The following is a 16,849-nucleotide window of genomic DNA, read 5'->3' as shown; positions in this document are numbered from 1 at the left end:
TAGCTTGTAATGGTGCTTTCTCATATTTTACCCTGCTCATGTCGCTAAATAGGGCGACTATAACCATAATATTGAAACATATTGATAAATGACATTATTAATTTGTTTTTGTGATATTGTAGGGGGAAAAGCAGTATCATTTGGAGGAGAAATGTCATTTACAAGCTAGCTAGCAAGCTAGCGATGACACATTCGGGGACGCCGTTGGTTGGCGCCAAGGAGATTGATTGACACTCAACTTCCCATAATGCAATTATTTTTAAAGGGCCAGACTCGGCCTTGAACAGCATTCATTCATTCATACGGGTTAATAAAAAAGCCCTTAAAAATCTTATAAATAAGGCGAATATAACAATAATATTGAAACATATTGATACATTACATTATTAAATAATTGTTACATTGTTGTTTTTGTGATATTGTAGTGGAAAAAGCAGTATCATTTGGAGGAGAAATGTAATTATAGGAGAAAGGCTTAAAACAAACTACGAATGTATGTGTGGCGTCCCTTCTGAAGGAGTGTGATGGCTACGTTAAATCAGCCTGATTGGGAGTTTAGGCCGAGGCTAAGCCTGAATGGCCCGCTATTGAAAAGGTGGTCTTCACTCAGGCCCCCATCTCCATTCTTATGCTAAAGATTGGCTTCCAGACTCACTCACAAAGCGTTAACACATTCCCCTCCAAAATGTTGAGACGCCACGTCTGAGACGTGTTCTCTGTGTTTGTTTGAAAAGGAGATTATTGAACTCTTCCTGTCATGGTTTGTGTTTGTTTGTAAATCTTAATAATGAGGGATTTCTCCTGTAACAATCAGTGTGCATCCTGTTTTACAGTGTGGATGATGCAGTCCTCACGTTATTAACTTCCTGTTTGGTGTGTAAGCCATCTCGGAGTGCAGTGGTCACCGGGGAATGGCTGGAAATAGCCTCTTAATTAGCAGCCCTTCACCTTTGACTCGAGCTCCTGACCCCAGCATCTCGACGGTCTGCTTATTGTTCTCTGGGGGGAACATCCTGACCATGACTTCTGACCTTTTGGAGTCCTGCAGCCAAAAAGGTAATATTTTTAGCCTAAATCAGGGTATTGATTTGGTTGAAAATGCTGCTTGAGGTCAATTTGCAGCACTCGGGGTGTTTTTTTTTGGAGGGGGCCATTCTAAAAATACAATTAAACAAAAAAAGTTCAGCAAAAATTGAGATAAAATGGCCAAAAATGTGTAATTTAACAAAAAAGATGTACATGCTACCACTAATAATACTAACTTATACACCAACCTGACATTTAAACCAGTTCACAAAATGAAAAACAAAGAAAAAACAGACTTAAAAAAGATATTTTCATGATTCTAATGATTTTTTTAAAAATGATTTTAATGATTCTTCTATTAAGCATCACTCCAGTGGAGCAGCTTTATTCTTTCCAACACACCAACAGAGGCTGATTCTACTAATTGATTTGCATCCATCCGGAGAGGCGCTACTATATAATTTGTTGCTATATTTAGATGCATCATATGAAGCATGCTGCCATACCGCCTCGTCATCATACATGAGGTGGTATAAGATGAAAACATATTGTATATTTTGTATTTGAAATCATGTATGGTTACATTTGTAACATATGTGGTTTATTTATGTCTTGTTTATAGTTTAGTTTTTTAAATAAACAACAAATATTAAATTGGCTAGGGATATCATATTTATTTGAATATTAATATGTATTTTTTAATGCAATAGACACTATTAATATTTTAAATAGTGTATGTAAGATAAACATTTTACATTGCAAAATTCATTCATTCATTTTCTACCGCTTATCCTCAGGGTGGCAGGGGTGCTGGAGCCTATCCCAGCTGTCTTCTACACCCTGGACTGGTGGCCAGCCAATCACAGGGCACATATAGACAAACAACCATTCACACTCACATTCATACCTATGGACAATTTGGAGTCGCTAATTAACCTAGCATGTTTTTGGAATGTGGGAGGAAACCGGAGTACCCGGAGAAAATCCACGGGGAGAACATGCAAACTCCACACAAAGATGGCCGAAGGTGGAATTGAAATTGGGTCTCCCAGCTGTGAGGCCTGCGTGCGAACCACTCATCCACCATGCAGAATGGGAGAATGGGATTTTAGTGTTTTATATAACAATAGCAACATGGTGTAGTTGAGCTTATATTAATTTTAAATGTAAAAGTAAACAAAGTGTTTTACTGCCGGTTCTGCTCCTTCATTACAATTGCTTGTGATGCTATATTCGGGCCTTCCAGTATTTCTCAATTATGGGTGCTTTAAAAAATGAATTATGTTTTTATTAATAGAACAGACATTCATTTATTCATTCATTAAATTGTCTAATTCTAACTCAAATCACTACAAACTACACTACAACGAAAAATGCTTTTAACCGGCCTTTTCTTTTCTGGTCATTTGTCTTATAACATATACAATATTTACAAAGTCAGCTTCAATATTACCAAATAATACATGATAATAAATAATGATATATAATAAAAAATAATAAAATATAATATATAATGATACTTATCAAATAATAATCAAATAATATCAAAATTATCAAATAATATATATGAATAATGTTGAAAGCAATGCTTTTTCTGCAATAAAAACATTTATTAATGCAAATGTATATATTTTCTTAAACAAAACTATGAAAAAAAAACACAAATTTGATGTCAGGAAGCTTTTTATTTGCAGATTTCATAATAAATTTTACATTTTACATAAGAAAATAACTCAATAACACTTGAACAATTTCGACAAAATAAAGACTTTACAACAATAATTTTTATGATGACTTTTGGATGACTTTGGTGCAGCTTGAAGTTTCCATCCTGTGGACAAAAAAAATAAAGAAAAGTATTAATACGTGGAAAAAAGTCAATATAATGAACTGCTATAGTGCTGTAAATATATTTTTATATATTTTAACTGCAATTATATTTCCTGAATAACGGATATTTCAAATGAAATTGCGTAATTCACAGAGAGGCTATAAAGAAACTAAAATCATGAATTGCGGTCCCGCTGTAGAAAAAGACAAACGTCCTTTTATGTCCTATACAAATAAGCCGGTGTTCTCGCTACGTGTTGTTTGTCTATTTTCAGTCTGTATGCATGGAAGGATCTGGAGGCTTTTATCCCCACGGGGAACCGGCCCCAACTCTTTCTCTGTCAATTTTCACCCACTCCCCAATTCAGACGCGCCTTTTTCTCCCACCGAGCCCACAATGAAGGATTTGTCCTTGTTCTCTTTGTCCACCCCTGATATCTTTTTTTACCCGCTCCTTTTTTTCTGCAGACGGCATGCAGCGTATGCAAATACACACTGCTTTATTCGTCGCCCCCCCACCCCCAAACCCCCCTCCCTCCCCTGCGACCTTAAATGAGGCCACACTTTGCACATATTTACAGAAGCGGCATGCAGACACGCACTTGGCTGTCGGACATAGAAATGATACAAAGAACAATTAAGATTTGATGGGTAGCCTTTTTAAAACATGAATATATGCTATTTGATATACTATATATTATATTTCATATATCTTAAAAAGCTGACATGGATTGAATGAATTATAACAAACATTCCGAAACTAGTGTGAATGGAAGTTGTGTGTGTGTGTGACAGTTTGGCCTTTTCAACGGTGCATTATTGCGCCTGCTGGCCTCTTCCCCATAGCAACCCCCCCGAGAGGTCAAAGGTTATGTAACCCCCATCCCTCCATCGTGCAAGACCACCTCCGACTTCTCTGTACAAGTCGTGAACTTGAACTTGACATGGATGCCTAAACAGACGAGGAATTTTAGCCAAAAAAAAAGAACCTCCACTCATAACTTATCTTTATATCTTTATTTAAGATACTTAAGATCAGGCTTTGTGAGAGATTAGTCTGGGTCAAAGTTGCATTAAGAGAGTCCAGATGAGCTTTGATTGACCCACATGGGGGGGAAGGGGGGAGGGGGGGGGGGGCTTTCGGTCTGTATCAGACATTACATCATAGGAGCTTAAAACATGTAAGAAAAAATGCAAACATACAGTATTTCTTTTAAATGATGTGTTCATGCTTTGTTATCTATAAATTGAAATATAATACCAATATAATACAATAGATTATCTAGAAGATTCACTCATTCATTCATTTTCTACCGCTTATCCTCACGAGGGTCACGGGGGGTGCTGGAGCCTATCCCAGCTGTCTTTGCACTCACTATTTTTAAGTAATGACAAAAAATATTTCCACAATAATTAAGCAAATCCAAATAAGTATGCATTCAGTATCTCTCTCTCTCACACACACACATATTTTATTTAAATATATTTTTCTGCAATATATAATATATAATATAATATAATATAATATAATATAATATAATATAATATAATATAATATAATATAATATAATATAATATAATATAATATAATATAATATAATATAATATAATATAATATAATATAATATAATATAATATAATATAATATAATATAATATAATATAATATAATATAATATAATATAATATAATATAATATAATATAATATAATATAATATAAAGTAAGTAAATGTAGGTAAATATAAGTAAATAAATGTAATATAATATTGATAGATCGATAGATTGGTAGAATTATATCATAATTCTATAATTATATTATATTATATTTATTCACATATTTATTTACATATACTATATGTAATAAATGTAATATAATATTGATAGAATATATTATATATATTATATATAAAATAAAATAATATAATATAGGTAAATAAATGTAATATGATATTGATAGATTGATAGAATTATATTATAATTCTATAATTATATTATATTATATTTATTTTCATATTTATTTAAATGTAATATATGTAAATAAATGTAATATAATATTGATAGAATATAATATTTATATTATATATAAAATACATTATATTATATTATTACATATAATTATTATATATTATATTATATACAATATTTTTTTTCTGCACACACAGCATTCCTCTGATTTAAATAATACAATAAAAGAGAGTTTTTTTGTTTTTTTTTTATGAACGGGTTCCATCAATGCCCTAAATCCTCCTCCTCCTCCCCAGTCAATGAATGAATGAATGAACATCTTAATTGAGTACATCCGTTGTTTCAGAGATTAGACAAAGGCAAGACATTTATTCATCAGATTCTGAATTATTCAGTACGTGCGTATGGCTCACAAAATGTCGCCCTCCAAAAAATAAATAAATAATAATAATAATGTTCCTCGAGAGTTAGTCAAAGGACTCTTGCTTTCGTATACCAGCGTGGTTCCACCACAAAGACCTGAGAGCTTATGCTCACCTAGACTATTGTTACTTTTTTATTATTGGCTTACAGCACATTCTAGAACTGGAAGGAGGAAAGCCGCCTTCGGGGGGGGGGGGGGGTTTGGACACCCCCAGACCTGCACCCAGGGGCGATGGCCTGAAACTTGGGAACGCCGGGCTTATGGAGCGTGAATGGAAGCTGTGTGTGTGTGTGTGTGTGTGTGTGGGACTCAAACCGGATGAGTGTTTACATTGTGTTGCATTTTAGTGCTTTGATATAAACATGCATTTTACAATGTACATTAACCTTGTGTAGATCCTTAGTGTAAAAAGACGAGAGGTATATTTTATTCTTGCACCGAGCTCTCAACACACATCAATTGTATTGAATTGCGTATTTAGATGCTTTAATAATTCTAAGTGGCCAAGTGGTTAGCATGTTGGCTACACAGTCAGGAGATTGGGAAGATCAAGGTTCGAATCTCCGCTTAGGATTCTCCGGGTACTCCGTTTCGGCGACTCCGAATTGTCCATAGGTATGAATGTGAGTGTGAATGGTTGTTTGTCTATACGTATGTGCCCTGTGATTGGCTGGCGAGCAGTAGCCCAAAGTCAGCTGGAATAGGCTCCAGCATACCCTCTAATGAGCATAGATAATGGATGGATAATGGTAATGGTTTTATTTCATTTGAACATGCATCAGATTACAATTTTACAATTTGTGTCAAAATGAAAGTTTTTTTCCTTAAGACTTTTATAGTTGGGAACTGATATTTTCCTGAAACTTACTAATGTTCTACTACTGATTTCTAAAGTTTGTGTTATTTATGTTGGTATAGTAAAAAGCAAAAAATATTTGTGTCAAAAATGAAAGTTTTTTTCCTAAAGACTTTTATAGTTGGGAACTGATATTTTCCTGAAACTTACCCATGTTCTACTACTGATTTCTAAAGTTTGTGTTATTTATGTTGGTATAGTAAAAAGCAAAAAAATATTTGTGTCAAAACAAAGGTTTTTTTTCCTAAAGACTTTTATAGTTGGGAACTGATATTTCCCTGAAACTTACCCATGTTCTAGTACTGATTTCTAAAGTTTGTGTTATTTATGTTGGTATAGTAAAAAGCAAAAAATGTTTGTGTCAAAATGAAAGTTTTTTTCCTAAAGACTTTTATAGTTGGGAACTGATATTTCCCTGAAACTTACCAACGTTCTACTACTGATTTCTCAAGTTTGTGTTATTTATGTTGGTATAGTAAAAAGCAAAAAATATTTGTGTCAAAATGAAAGTTTTTTTCCTAAAGACTTTTATAGTTGGGAACTGATATTTCCCTGAAACTTACCCACGTTCTACTACTGATTTCTAAAGTTTGTGTTATTTATGTTGGTATAGTAAAAAGCAAAAAAATATTTGTGTCAAAACAAAGGTTTTTTTTCCTCAAGACCTTTATAGTTGGGAACTGATATTTCCCCGAAACTTACCCATGTTCTACTACTGATTTCTAAAGTTTGTGTTATTTATGTTGGTATAGTAAAAAGCAAAAAAATATTTGCGTCAAAACGAAAGTTTTTTTCCTAAAGAATTTTATAGTTGGGAACTGATATTTTCCTGAAACTTACCCATGTTCTACTACTGATTTCTAAAGTTTGTGTTATTTATGTTGGTATAGTAAAAAGCAAAAAAATATTTGTGCTAAAATGAAAGGCTTTTTCCTAAAGACTTTTATAGTTGGGAACTGATATTTTCCTGAAACTTAGTACATGGTGTTATATTTATAAATAAATTATGTTAATGTAACACAACCCATTTTTTGTGATATTTATGTTGGTAAAGTAAAATATTTTTGTCAAAGTGAAGGTTTTTTTCAAAAAGACTTTTATAGTCGGGAACTGATATTTTCCTGAAACTTACCCATGTTCTACTACTGATTTCTAAAGTTAGGGAAAATTTGGCCAATCATCTATTGCATGAAGGATTTTTATTTACTGTCACAAAATAACACACCCTATGCTGGTAAAATAAGTGTAAAAAATATAAAACCAAATTTTTGGGGTGCAAAAAAAATTAAAACAGATTTCATAGTGTAGGGTTTGTAATTTCACATGACATGAATGGTGCAGAGATGGAGTGTTTCTGCACAAAGCCTATGTATGTAGTATGTGTAGTAGGATACCCTAAATGATGCGGAACTATCAATACCTCCAGTAATCAAGTATTGATGATTGGGTATATCGATATCACAGAATTAAGTATAGCCGACTGTATATCAAACTGCGTTATATTTTGATGATTCATATTTGACCTTCACGTTGCAGTTCCTCTTCTATCTGCACCCACACAATCTGGAAGACATATTTTGGCCTTTGCCCGTATGATATATGAATGACAAGATGTAAGAAAAATCACCCGAGATGCGTGCGGTGCCGGTGTGAGGCTCATTATCGGCGAGTGACATCATTCAGCTTGTCAGCTGGGTCACTGATAAACGTGTGCTTTTGGGCGATGCCATTTGACAATGTTGCACGACGCCCGTCTTGTTAAAAACAAACTGCATCCTGATGCCAACCTGAGCTAAGATACGTCAAAAGGTTTCGGGTGGAACATGGAATCAGATTTCCAATACGGATAACGGAGATGTATAATTGCATCGGAGGTGGATTATAAGGTGTAGGTCAGCGCTCGTGTGTGCATGCGGTGTTTGAATGCACCTCTAATGCCACTGAATCCTTCTCAATTGGCAGAGAAAAACAGCATCACATCTCCATGCCTTTCAGACATGCAAAGAGGGGGGGGTCCTGAATAGACTAATGAACAGTCAGGTGGCACTCCGGCACCCCTCCCCGACGCACACATATCAAACACACATACACTTGCAAACACATTAAAACTCAGCGCCTCAGCCGACCTCGGTGCTCCGCACGACAGTCTAATGTCTCAGGCATCTGCTCATGTCTAGTCTGGAGGGCCTTTTCCCACCCTGCCCCCCAAGCCAAGGCCCGCCACAGCACCAGCTCCCACAATTGTGGGAAAGCTGTCTTTTTAGGGGGGGGGGGGGGGGGGTGTCAGAGGGTGACGGGTATGGAGGGGGGCTAAACAGCTATTGAGAGAGGGGAGCGAGCAAGAAGAGAGCGGACTTGAATGATAATGTGAAAATGCACAACGCTCTTCATTAACACGCAAGCACGGCAGCTGCACATGTTGGCGGGGAAGACACATGCTCACATGTTTGTGCGCTCCCGGCGACACGGGAACCAACCTGAGGTACGCTTCATTCGATACGGTACGGGAGCTGCATCAAAATGCAAAGCTAACCGTGCTATTATGTGTTTATTTCATGGAATTGACACACCCTCACACCTTTACGGGTGATGCGGTGCAAAATGATAATGATATGAAAATTATGAATGATAATTTTCATCTTTATAAAGTCAAAATTATTGATAAATATCAGTACATCTTATTAGATGCATGGTGGGTATATACTAAAAGCCAATATGGGGACTTGACTTATACCACTAGGCCTCTCAAATGGTTACAATTTTTAATCAGATTAATCATGTTTTGCAAATTAACTCATTAATCATGATTAATCAGCATTTGGAACTGTCTAAAATATGCAAATTTTTACTGTATTTCATTGAAAGATGAGCTCCAAATTAATAATAATGTTTGAAATTGTAGCAATAGCAGAACATCTGAGCAATGAAGCAATTAATTTTTTGGCATATTTAATGCAGCAAATTGTACTTCATAACACTTTCTCTTTGTCTTTCTGTTTATTTAGACCACGTATACACACACATAATAAAGCCGTTGTTTATTGTAATGGTAATTTTTTATGTCATTTGAACCTGCATCAGATTACAATTGAATGCATCACATAGTCAGTTCACAGTTCCACATGTCCAAAAGGAGTAGGAAGAAGCAAAGCTTATTAAATCCTACCCTTCCATCTGGTACTTTTACAATCAGTAACTGTTATTTATTTGTTCACTTCCTGCTTTCCTAATATAATTTAAGTTATTTTTTTAACTTTATATTATTTTATTTTATTTATTTTTTATTTAATTGTTGTTTAATTTTTATTTAATTTTTATTCAATTTTTATTTATTTATTTGTTTGTTTGTTTATTTATTTATTTTGTCACGTACCGAAGTACGAGGTGATATGACCATACAATTATGTTCGGAGTGTTGTCCCTGAATGCATCTCATGAGGAGGTTTCGTTCTGATGCCGAATGGACTAGAGATGTTATTGTGAGTTGATCGTTGATGATGCATATGCGTTCATGAAACAATTCCCGTAATTCATGAAATAAATCCGTTCCCACCGCTAACACGCTCTTTTTGACAGCCCTATTTTTTACTCATCATTCTTTTATCATGAAGTCATTCTGGACTTATTATTTATTGCCGAACAATGCATCTGTTACTACTAAATCATGTTACGACTTGTTTTGTTTACATGTAACCATGAGATGTACTTCAATGTAACATTGGTATCGGTCATTTTTGACATTTGAAGGCATTTGAAGCCACACAGACTATTATGTTGTTGGGCTACATAGACATGGTATATACATAAAAAAGATTAGAATCTCATCTTTCAGATGTAATCAGCAATAGAACATAGGTAAGTTTCAGCAAAATATCAGTTCTCAACAAAAAATGGGGGGAAAGCCATACACAAACACACAAAAAATGCTTTCTTTACATGAAAATATATATTTGCCACTATTTAGTACAATGATCACATTCGCAATTGAATTATTTGGTGTAACTTCTTTTGTGCTACACGGCCAGATGCCTTTTCACTTCCTGGTTTGTGCGGACCATGTATTTCTATGGAAAAATGCACCGTGACCTCTTAGAAAATGCACTTCTTGTGGACGTTTTTTTGACTTAAAACTACACCAAACATGTTCGGTTCTATTGTGGAGTCGCATCATCACCTTTTTGTGCCTCTTGCGGGAAAAAAAACATAAAATATGTATAAATATGTCTTTGGGAACAAGTGTTCAGGTTAAAAAAAATGTAGATATATGTCTTTGGTAGCGAATGGGTTAAGAAATATTTTGACAGAATGATGTGACCTATAAAAAATGTTGCTTTTTTTATCATAGCAAAACAACACTTTTCCTGGTATGTGAATATGCTTCAATGAAGTGAAATAAAGTAAAACTTGGGGTTTTGTATGCCTCAGTTTTAGTCTGATTGGGTTTTTGTGGCAAAATGTCACCAAAATTTCCGTACAATATTGCATGTCCGAGTCGAGTCGTGGACTGTATCGTTCTGTGAACTGGAATACCCAAAGAAAGACTTTTCATTGAGTGTGACTGCTAAATAACCCGTGATGGGGCCAAGGAAAGTTGCCAATGGCAGCACTTTGGTAATGGTAATGGTTTTATTTCATTTGAACATGCATTAGATTACAATTGAATGCATCACATAATCAGTTCACAGTTCCACATGTCCAAAAGGAGTAGGAAGAAGCAAAGCTTATTAAATCCTACCCCTCCATATGGTACTTTTACAATCAGTAACTGTTACATTTGCTCACTTCCTTCTTTCCTAATATAATATTTTTATTTTTATTTTTATTTTTATTTTTATTTTTATTTTTATTTTTATTTTTATTTTTATTTTTATTTTTATTTTTATTTTTATTTTTATTTTTATTTTTATTTTTATTTTTATTTTTATTTTTATTTTTATTTTTATTTTTATTTTTATTTTTATTTTTGATCAATGTGAGTTTTTTTAATAGCGGTCTTTGGAAGCATAGGAATAGGTGTGTCCTATTCCGTGCATTAATGAGACTTTTTTTGTTTAAAACGCACAGAAAAAAATCCCAAACAAGTGCAGTTATCTTTTAATATCTATGAGTCTTTGTTATGAAACGGTTATTGACAACAAGACTAAAAATAAAATGTTACTTTTTAAATTGTGCATGGATCTGATTTGCCAGGTGCACGCCGACAATGGCGCACCGTGACAAGAGAGGGTGGCAGCTTTCCTTCAACCGGTGCCAGCTCATTAATTTTGTTTGCTACCCACCCCCACTCTACCACCACCACCATCACCCCCCCCCCCCACCTTCCCCCCGTTCACATCACCCACTAACTGCTAATTAGCAGGAGGAGAGGCCAGATGAAAAAAGGGAGACTAGGGAGGAAATGGGAAACTCATCTGTCCTTCGGCCATCTTGAACACACACACACACAAGCGTAGTCCCCCCCCCCCCGTGAAACCCCCTCCCACACAACCGGCACCACCTTAACCGCTGGTACCCTACTAAAAAAAAAAAAAAAAACGAATGATATAACCCACCTTGTATGTCAGGCCCAGCCATTTTAGATATCATGGCATCTCCCAAGATGGCTCCTCCAGAATCGGAGGATGGGCCAAGGTCTTTGTGCGCCTCCTGGCATTGGGCACGCCGTCCCTCCCTGGCGGCGCAGATGGCATCCCATTGCTGTTGCGACCCCATCCTGGTTTTCCTCTCGAATTGTCGCTTGGAGCATCTTTTCAGCTCCAACGGCGCTAATTGAAAATCTGTAACGACAAAGAAAACGACAATCAATGCGTGTTTGTACGCTGATCGAGCGCCGGGATGCTTCATCATATGTTTCTTTATTAAACCTGCGTTGTAATTCGGAATCTCGGAATCTTTCATGTAGTATAAAGGATTACACAACGGTGCCTTGGAGCATCCCATAAATAAAGACTCTAGCGCAGGGGTCTCAGTTATTTCCTTTAAACCAGGGGTCTCAAACATGCGGCCCGCGGGCCAAATGTGGCCCGCAGGACACTAGTTCAAGGCCCCCGCCTTGATATGAACGTTTAATGCAAGTTTGATATGGATGCTGTATGGTATCATGTACCCAGAAAAAATTATTACGTTTGATTAATGTTCATGTTAAAGGTTAAATAACTGTTAATAGTTATCCTCCCTGTCCATGTGGAAGTGGTAAGTTTTTGGCTGTTTAAGTTTCAAGGAAATAACTTGGGTGATACCGTTTAGGTCGCTAGCTCTCTAGTTTGCGAGTTAGCATGTGTCTCAAGACCCTGCAGTTGCGCAATATGTTGTAAATAAAAAGAGTATAAATGTGACTATAGTCGTGTTTTGTCATGTCTACAGGGCTCTAATAATGCTTTGTTCATTTTAATCTGAAAAAAATAATTTGTCTACCCGGCAACTATATGTGGTTTCTTAAGTTTTTATTATTTGCCGTTTTATTATTATTATTATATTTATTTATTACTGATTGATTTTCTTTATTCTTGACCTTATTTTGTGTAGAAAAATAAAAATGAAAATATTTGAGAACAGTGGAATGTTTTATCAGAGCTTTTCTTGTAGAAAATCGGAACCAAAGCAAAGTTTATTAATTTTTCTGTTTTTAATAAATGCGTTTTTTTTTGTTTTTTTTGGGAAAACCTGATGCGGCCCAGTCTCGCCCAGTCCCTAGCTCCAGTGGCCCCCAGGTAAATTGAGTTTGAGTTTTTTTTAAGTTTAAACTTAAAAAGCCAAAAACTTACCACTTCCACATGGATAGGGAGGAAAACTATTAACAGTTATTTAACCTTTAACATGAATAATTTTTTCTGGGTACATGATACCATACAGAATCCATATCAAAATGTGGCCCGCGGGCCAAATGTGGCCCGCAGGCCGCGTGTTTGAGACCCCCGCTCTAGCATCTTTACGTCCATTCATTGTCATGTTCGCACGCTAACGTATAACAGGAAGAGGCTCCGACCCCTTTTCACATGTCCAATATCCTCCAGTGAAACGAAGCAATTAAACAGCCAACTCCACCAAATGAGGCGTTCAGGGCACTGAATGAAAACCTCATCTCACTCTGGTGCTCCTTAGGCTTTCGGGGCTGATATGGACTGCATCACACTGAAGTACCAAGTTGAAAAGTTCAACTCCCGTCTACAGGATGCCCCCCCCCCCTCATTGAGGCCTGCTACAATGTATCCCATAGACTCTTAAGATTTGTTACAGCTTTTTAAACACGGATGCTAAGTGTTTTTTTAAAGGCCGTTGTGCCGAGGGTCCTACAGCACTCCACCGTATTATGTCGTCCTGGAGACATTTAGTGGCGGCACAAAGCCGCTGTTTCCCCTTTTTCTTTATTCGGTAAATAAAGCTGCTTTGCATTGAAATGAATGTAAAAGATGCCGTCTTAATTCACCTGTGTTGCAGGTGGCGAGGAGGGATTGAATGTAATAATTCATAAAGATATTACACTTAAGATGGTGGGTTTTGGCACAGGAACCCAACGTGCACGTCAAGGCCCGGACCTTCTTAAAATGGTCTATTCCGAATGTCCTAAGTTTTTCCATCAAGGGATGAATACTGAGAAAAAAGAAAAAAAAATATGTCGATATTTTTTCATATTTTTTATTTATTTACTTTTTTGTAATATGATATATTTTTGAACATTTCTGGAATTGCAACTTTGTTTTGTTTGTTTCTTATAATCTCATGACTTTTGACATATTTTAGTCGTTAATATTTTCAACTTTATGTCTGATATCATTTATCCAGAATTATTCTATTATTATTTCATAAATACCATGGTGTCTGAGATCATTTATCCAGAATATTTTTTTATTATTATTTCATAATTACCACGGTGTCTGATATCATTTATCCAAAATGTATTCTTTTATCATTATTTCATGAATACCATGGTGTCTGATATCATTTATCCAGAATGTATATTGTTATTATTATTTCATGACTACCATGGTGTCTGATATCATTTATCCAGAATGTATTATTTTATTATTATTTCATGAATACCACGGTGTCTGATATCATTTATCCAAAATGTATTCTTGTATTATTATTTCTTGAATAACATGGTGTCTGATATCATTTATCCAGAATGTATTATTTTATTATTATTATTATTTCAGGAATACCACAATGTTTGATATCAATTATCCAGAATGTATTCTTGGTATCTGATATCATTTATCCAGAATGTATACTGTTATTATTATTATTTCATGAATACCACGGTGTCTGATATCATTTATTTAGAATGTATTCTTTTATTATTATTATTATTATTTCATGAATACCACAGTGTCTGATATCATTTATCCAGAATGTAATATTTTATATTATTTTCATGAATACCACAATTTCCTATCGAGGGATGCATACAAAAAAAAGCATGTAGATATTTTTTCACATTAATAATTATTTATTTATTTACCTTTTTGGTAATATTAGTTTTTTTTTTAATGTCTGAAATTGCAACTTTCTTTTGTTTGTTTCTCATAATCTCATGACTTTTTACACATTTTAGCCGTTAATATTTTCAACTTTATGATATTTTTCCACCTAATATTACGCCTTTAGTCTTCGACTCGTTTGTCTTTCTTCTCGTAAAAATGACCGCTAATTCATATGTGCTGCGTTTTTTTTTTTTAATATTCTTGTTTAATTGCATTTTAGATAAAAACAAAACAAAAGAGGCCACGGGCTGTAAATGGTCTCCGGGCTGCACTTTGGACACCCTTGGTCTATTCATTACCGCTCCTTTACAGCTTTATATAATATAATATTAAATACTTTTTAAATACTTTTTTAATAAAATACTTCTACTTTTAGTGTCGCTCATCCTTGAGATGCTGAATTGATTTCCAATGACACTGAAGTTTTATTTGTGTTTTTTTTTTACATGGTTGGGCCTTGAGTGAAATTCCGGAATAATAATTAAAAAAACAGATTTTGTACATTTTTGTATTAAATATTTTGCTGTATATATTCAAAACTGCAAGCAATGCAAAGTACTTAACTGTTCAAATCCCTTACCTTTAATTCCAAAGTAGATTTATTTCCCTGCTGGATGTTCTGGAAGTCGTTCCTACATTCGGTTATCTAGCTTTATGACAGGTTTTTGATACTCATACAGCTAGATAACCAAAGACAGAAACAGACCCCCAATCCATGTGGTGGCTGGAGACCCTTGTCATTACACTTTATATCTAAAATTAAAAAAAATATATGAAAACATGATTTAGTTCACAAGAAGCCATATTGATGAAATATAGTACAAAATATGATCCAAAGGAGGAGGAGAACACTCACATAATAATTAGGTCAGTATTAATCCTCTATATTTCACATTACAGTATAAAAGTAGAGAAAAAAACAGGCCAGGAAATATTACACACAAAAAAATTAAACAATAAAAAGCTATTAATATAAACAAAAATATAAAGAAACATTAACTACGTATTTTTGTGCAAGGAAAATAAAAATATGTAGTAAATATAAATCCTAAAACGAAAAACTGATGGCTACAGTATGTATGATAATAATAATAATGTAATCGGTTAACATAACCGCTGATCACGGATGGAACCCACGCAACGTCACATGACCACGGCCGTGACCGTGATTTCTTTTTCTTAAAACACATGTCATTTCCAACATGTTACATGCTTTTCATTCGACGCGTTTACTGACACTTTTAATAACAGTTATGTCACCGGCCTACTTCTACTCAAGTATACGGCATTCATATATTAAAATATATGTATCATATAATGTCAATTAGGTTTTAATATGCATTATTAATGTCACATTTGTGGAATGTTTTTTTTTTAATATGTAAAGATCTCTAAATGTCTCAGGTGTTCCCTGAATGCACCACGGCAGTAAGCCACATGGTGCGAAGCGAAGGAAAACGTCACGGAAGTGGAAATGCTGCTTTTCTTACCCATTTAAAAAAGGCCGAGTAGTAGAGTCCTCCAACAACAGACGTGTGGTATCCTCCAGAAGGAACAGGGGGGCCCTGGTAGGGTGGCATTGAGGGCCCTGGTAGGGTGGCATTGCTCCCACAGGAGTCCACTTCCATCCTCGTTCCTCCACCTTCTGCCTCTCCTCCAGCCACAGCGCGCTTCCTCTTTTCTGTCAGTCATGCTGCTCTGTTGATGACGTCAGAATATATTACCGGCTCGACCAATCACAGGGCTCCGGGTTGAATTTGGGAAGGATGGTTCCCTCCTTAATTAAGATTTCCTTTTCTTTCTTTTAGCACACAGACTAAGATCATTCACAATTTATTAACATTTGTTTTTTGTTTTTTAATCATCAAACAGCTGAAATTATTAAACTATATTTTCAACAATCAGAGGGCAAAGCAACTTAAAAGTCATTTTAAAACATGGAACTTCTTCCGCAAAGAAGTCAAACAATGTGACAATATGAGACAATGTAAGAAACCATACAAACATAAGATGTTTACAAAGTATACTCGTTGTCTGATATCATTTATCCACAATCGATTATTTTATTATTATTTAATTAATACCACATTGTCTTATGTCATTAATTCAGAATTAATTATGGGATAATTATTTAATGAATACCACAATATCTGATATCATTTATCCACAGTGTATTTTTTTATTATTATTATTATTTCATGAATACAACAATGTCTGATATCATTTATCCAGAATCAATTTTATATTATTATTATTAATGCCACA

The 16,849-nt window shown here is 34.8% G+C and overlaps 1 long non-coding RNA gene across 1 annotated transcript; it reads right to left on the bottom strand.

Annotated features, from left to right (window-relative positions):
- Positions 1–2,701: 2,701 nt before the first annotated feature.
- Positions 2,702–16,221, bottom strand: LOC131131675 (uncharacterized). Its single transcript, XR_009130227.1, has 4 exons — positions 16,075–16,221; positions 15,165–15,337; positions 11,654–11,878; positions 2,702–2,857 (listed from the first exon to the last, which is right to left on the bottom strand). It is a non-coding gene; the product is annotated as an uncharacterized LOC131131675 (long non-coding RNA).
- Between the last annotated feature and the right edge of the window lie 628 nt (positions 16,222–16,849).

The sequence above is a fragment of the Doryrhamphus excisus genome, chromosome 6 (genome assembly GCF_030265055.1).
Source record: "Doryrhamphus excisus isolate RoL2022-K1 chromosome 6, RoL_Dexc_1.0, whole genome shotgun sequence".
NCBI classification, from domain to species: Eukaryota; Metazoa; Chordata; class Actinopteri; order Syngnathiformes; family Syngnathidae; genus Doryrhamphus; species Doryrhamphus excisus.
The sequence above is the reverse complement of the archived record's forward strand: the minus strand, read 5'-3'. Positions and strand labels throughout refer to the sequence as shown.